Source organism: Rhodamnia argentea, chromosome 4 (assembly GCF_020921035.1).
Source record: "Rhodamnia argentea isolate NSW1041297 chromosome 4, ASM2092103v1, whole genome shotgun sequence".
NCBI classification, from domain to species: domain Eukaryota; kingdom Viridiplantae; phylum Streptophyta; class Magnoliopsida; order Myrtales; family Myrtaceae; genus Rhodamnia; species Rhodamnia argentea.
In genome coordinates this window covers 26,621,304-26,627,412 of record NC_063153.1, presented here as the reverse complement: position 1 = coordinate 26,627,412, position 6,109 = coordinate 26,621,304, and the positions used below count along the sequence as shown (strand labels likewise).

Genomic DNA, 6,109 nt, shown 5'->3' with positions numbered 1-6,109 from the left:
CGAGATCCGGAAAAATTCACTCTTGCCAAAAATGATCCTTTTAAAAGAGAATGAAACTGTCTAGATTTCTACGCTTCTATAACATCTTTTCTTATAAAATTTATTTATTCTCACTTGCTAAATGTTAAATTGTGGTTTGGTCATATCTCCTAATATGTCAATTTTAGTCTACTTATTAAATGATATGAGAGCTCGTGCTTACAGAGTACAAGTGCACATCCACATATTGTTAGCAATTTATCAATTATAACAAAAAGCAACGTTAATCACGGGCTATCGACAGTAAAAGTGCACATCCACAGAATATATTCAAACTGTGGTCCAGAATCATTTATTAAAAAAAAAAAGATTCATTTATCAAATGGTGGCAAGATGAATCATTTATAAAGCAGCTATCGAGAAAATTAACCCACCGATTTTACGACTAGTATCATAAAATCATGAGTCGCCCTTTTTTCAATCCTTATTAGGCTCCCGCAGTCTCTTTTATAGAGTTATGGACCAGGGGAAGCGGAAGCGGACGATCTCGAACCGCAAGTGGCTCGCTTATGCGAAAGCAGAAGCACATGGACGACCTAACGATCATCCTCTTCACCCACAGGTCCTTTCTTTGCGTTGCCTAGTGAACTCAAGCACCTCGGCTGTCTAATACTCCAGACGAGATCGCCCCTTTCATTCAGGGGTGACTGAGGGATGATACACGAAACTCTGTCACCGGACAAAAAACAAAAAGAGCCCAAAATGAAAATATGACCGAGAAAGATGACACTTAGACTTGGACAATTTGATCTCAGGCCCTCTAATTTCACCTAATTTCTCATCTTCCTGGTGGAACTTATTTCATCTTGATTAACTCCAATTATTCAAACGTCATGTTGGCAAGAGGATTCCCAGAACAATATAAGCATTAATAATTGATAATTACTTTTTATATAATTTGTTTCAGAGCAGATAGAATAAAAAGCATGCAAAATTTTGAAAGTCCAATCTGGCTTTTCACATGATTGACAATATAGGTTCAGTTCAATTTCTTTTAATTGATTTAACAATTAAGGGTGCGTCTATCTAGCGAAAACATAAAAGATTTGAGAAATATTTCTCCAAAAATGAATGATTGTATCGCTTAGAAAAATAAATGAGCAAAACAAATTTCATCATTCGTATAGATATTTAAACATAAATTGTTATCGACAATGAAAGTAACTTTTATGGACTAATTATTTCAAGCGATATGAGAGATCATAGAAAAATATTTTCTAAATCATTTATTATTCATAAAAAAACAGAGCTTAACATTACAATAATTATTATGTACTGAAAGTAGGGTAACAAGAAACTCCGAGTTGATTTTGTTGTTTATTTCAATCACGGGCATCTTTTTACGAGACAATTTTCTGGATGATTAATTATGTAATTTCATAAACAAATTATGAAAGAACGAAAGCATGAAATAATTAGACAATCTGTTTCATAAAGATCAAGTGATATTCGAGATAACTTTTAACTATCAAACTAAAGTCTACCTTTTGCGACTAGCTGAAAAGTGGGGATAAACATGGATATGAGGAGATTTATGATGAATGTAACTTTCTCGTTACTTGATCATATAGAAAAGCACCAAGCTGTAATCAAACTTGATCATCCTAAAAGTGAAGAATGATACAAACAGCTATTAAAAGAAAAGGAAAAAAAACCCTTAAAGCTCCGAAACCATCAGGTCCATCACAGCTTGGTTGATGGCGATATAATCATATTTTATGACATATATAGATATTGATCAACAACCATTCCATTACACACACATTTGTCCATCAGCATCACTTGACAAAAACAATCAAACCTTAAGGCAAAGTCCATGAATTAATTAATTGAGAAGCAGGAAAGGGGTAAACCTAGTTGATTAATGAATTGAAGCCCCATGTGAAACGCAACTATAGAGCTCTCGAATCTCGCTTTTTCTTGGCGTGCTTCTGATCCCTATCTTTGCGGGTCGAAAGCACATGCATTCACATGCGGGTCAACTAATTGTAATGCCTAGATTAGGGCAAAGTCTTTTTATTAGATGCTAAGCAACTGTTCATAAACTAATAAATTACTTGAGTTCCCACCTGACTGATGGTTATGCCTATTAGGGCAAAGTTTTTTGATTGATTCCTGGCGCATCTTCCCTTCACCTGCACAGGAAGAAGACAATATGCAAGGAAATTTCGATGCAGAAGCAATGAAAAAGAAACAAAACCAAAAGGTAATAGCCAAGTGCTGTTGAAATTTCAATACACAAGTGTTGGAGAAGATGATAAGTGGGAAGAGGGCAACGCCTAGTCCTGTGCTTTGCACCGTAGTATAAGCTCTTGATCCCATCAGAAAAGGTCTTTTGTTGAATTAAAAGCTCTTGATCCCACTTAGAATTTTGCCCTCACTTTGAGCCTGTTACATATTGTAGTATCTAATAGATTTTTCTTTGTTTCATTATGTACCCGTGCAGAATGAGAAGAATTTTGGACTCTGTCCTTCATTTCTCATTCAAGTCTCATAAGAAAATCAAAATGCCTTTTCTCCTTTGCTTATACTTTATTGCTGAAAACATCAAAGCCAAGAACCACCCCTTCCCACCCCCCACCACCGCCTCCCCCCCGGGGAAAGTATCACATACGACATTATGCAGACATGATGAGATTTTCCTTTTTACCGTGAAAGATGATGTAAGTTATGACCATAAATGTTACAACAGATATCTACTTGCAAGAGTTGGTCTGAATCGGAAAACGGTAGTTCCATTTTCAAATTATAAGTTTTAGTTTGAGGGGAGACAATCTGCATATAAAGTCTTTGGACAGAAACTTTAAAATTGATCTATTCTGCTCATTCATTAAATCTACACTGTGGACATCCCCTTGCAAATCGTTAAATGAACTTGATAATTTTGAAAGGTGAGGACATTTCCCAAGAAAATTACGGTTCCATGACATTTTATTAAATTGCTGAAAGTTTACATTACCCATTGTATTGTTGACAGCTTAGGACATTTTTAATAGCTAGTGGAAAGTTCAAGATTCTCTAGAATATTAGCTTAAAGAGATATGGAAAATTCACATTTTTCTAAAAATGTTTGTTTTCTTCCTCTGTTTTTTTTTTAAAAATAAATGAGAACTGTCCAAATTTCCACACTTGTATGGTAACTAACCTAAGCTCTTCAAAATAGATCAAAGAGATATAAAAAAAATAAAAATAAAGCTTGAAGATGTCTTAATGCTATGGAATGCTTCGATGTCTCCTTTTGTATTTCCAGCCCGTTCCAGCCAAAGTGGAAGTTTAGGGGCTAACATTAGGAAGGTTTCATCTACTCGGACCAATCACCTCGTCGCAAGTGCCGAGACACCAACAAACTCCGAGTTCGAGTCTAGTAAACGTCTCATCTCAATTGCCAAGAATCATAATCACATCACTGAATGATGGCATAATTAGGCCTAAAACTGCCCGGTGATCTTACAAATCTTTTTTTGGACAAATAGACAAAGTCCCGCGTGCCTTATAAACAACTTTATAGACCTTAACTTTAAACTAAATTTAAGCTTTCTCTCAGCGGGTTCAACTTTTGAGAAGCAGGAGTTCTGAATTGCTGAAACAAACAAGAGGAGCTGCACTTGGCTTAATTAAACCCTCTCTCTCACCAAATGTTCTTGATCTATATGTCGTCTAAAAAATTGTAATTTTTTTTATTTGTTCGGTTAATAAATATAGAGAATATTCTTCCATGAAAAAAATAAAATAAATAAAATAAAAGAATTGCTGGCAATAAACATGTGTGATCCGACCATTTGAGAACAAATGCACGTCACCGAAAGAGAGGAAATGCTATCATCATTTGTGGAATAATAACTGGGAAAAATTCTTCATAAATTCTTAAACCTATTGGGCGGCAGTCAATCCAATCCTAATTTTTTAATGTCGTCAATTTAGTCCTAAATCTTTTGACGATTTATAAGTGCAATACTTTTGGCCAATTTAAGCCAAAAATCAATCATATGGGGGCCGATCGTCCTACATGGCATCTCCGGTCGGCGCCGACGTCGATAGCCATGTTGACATTTTTCGGCCAAAATTGGTTTCGAAAGACTATATTGTCAAAAAATTTAGGATTAAATTGAAAAAATTGTAAAGTCTAGGATTGGATTGGGTGCCAAATAAGAAGTTTAAAAATTACATGTGTATCGTGTCACACATGGAAGGAAAATGATAGTTCCAAGCGGTAAAATTTGCTGCTAATTTTCACATATTAATTTCCTGGAAATGCATAATTTTTTAGCATTTTTAGAAGTATATAATCTTTTTGTGGTACCATCCCCTGAACAAACTCATGAAATATGAAATGGTTTTCTTCGTGTTTACTCAACTAGTGTCAATTCTTATGTGCTATCGATGGCGGGCAAAAAATTCATATGTATCACGGTGTGTTTTTCTTCTTCTTCTTTTTAATTTTGTACATGTGCACAACGAATTAATTTCTTATTCAAGTCTCATAAGGAAATCAAAATGTTTTTTTTTTTTTTGCTTATACCTTTTCCATGAAAGCATCAAAGAGCAACTAAAAGTATCACATAGCGACTTTATGCAGGCATGGCAAGATTTTTCTTTTCTATCATAAAGGCGATATAACTCATGACCATAATTACTGCAAAAAGGTATCATCACTTTCTTCTGACTATAATTCATCACCCTTTAAAAAATTGGGCCTGGGCCTGCTCGGGTAGTGGTGGGTTCAAACCCAAGAGGGCCGACCCATATTGTGCCTGGACCGGAATGGTTTAGTTATTGAGAAAACCTTTTTTTGAATATTTTGATTTTGACAAAACCGTCCTTCTTAAAAAAAATCTGGTTAATGCTTTGAAATACCTTGTAGGTATAAACACATGAATAAAAAGTTTAGATTGTTCCAAATATGATGTTCGGACTCAAGACGAAGTCGTCGCATATTTTCTTCTTAGTGAGTTGAATATTATTATTCGGATGGAGAGAGATGTGACCTCTAAAGATTCAATATGGAGAAGCTTCATGTGACACATCAGCAATGATTTTACTGAAGCTCAAAATCACTGTTCTAGTCCGATCGGATTGGAAAAGTTTCTTCGCCTTATGAAGACTACTTCTGAAATATGTTCAAATTCTGCAATATCTTGTTAATAGATTCTGAAGACTCATGTTTAGCAGGTTCGGTTGGGCTGTGTTATTTATGGAAGTCTGTAATCTTTGATTGACATGATTATTTTTAAAGAGATTGGGGAAATATACTCAATTAGATATTACCTTCCATGGGACAAGAAAGCTTACATATTTGAATAAACTCTACTTATGGAAATTAAGGATTTGGTCAAATCTAAAGGGTTCAGACTCTACTCCAACTGCTACCAAATCTTCCTAAATACGGTCTCGTTCAATCAAGATGATGGCGTACAATCAATGATTGAAGAGCAGCCCTTTAAAGGCTTGTCCAACGGCTAGTTTGGAAGTGAATGAGTATAAAAGGAAGATCCATGGTAACCGATCTGACAGAGATAAGAATTTACAATTCCAAAGTTCTTGAGTTGTTCAGATTCTCACGTAATTTATCTAAGGGAAATGCTTTCCAGACAATACTGTTGGGAACGGTACAATCTCAATCTTAAATCTATACCATCATCGCGTGTTTTGCATAAAGCACTCATTCATTGGGATATTGTGTGATCGAAAATAACCGACGGTAATGTCAAACTATTAGGCTAATAGCTTGCTTTACCTAATTAGCTCCAAAAGAAAATGTCGTTAAAACCAACTGAGTATTCCCTAAGCAGTTACCGAACGAATTGGAAAAAAGTTCTTGTCAAAAGAGCTTCTGGGTGCGGTGGGTTTGGAACCAGCTCTTAAACTAAAAAAAGGACCCAAAGCTAAGAAACCATCACAGCTTGGCTGATTTTATGTCATAATGTATTAATCAACTTTCATCCAATTGCATACGTATATTTGTCCATCAGCATCAACTAATAACTAGAATCATACCTTAAGGCAAAGTCCACGAAGACAGAGCATGATATATTAATTGGGAAGCAGGAAAGGGGTAAACCTCGTTGATTAA

The 6,109-nt window shown here is 35.3% G+C and overlaps 1 protein-coding gene across 1 annotated transcript in view; it reads right to left on the bottom strand.

Moving 5' to 3' along the window:
- LOC115754015 (disease resistance protein L6-like) overlaps nt 1-6,109 on the bottom strand; it is a 183,939-nt gene that overhangs the window by 43,696 nt on the left and 134,134 nt on the right. The window lies entirely within an intron of this gene.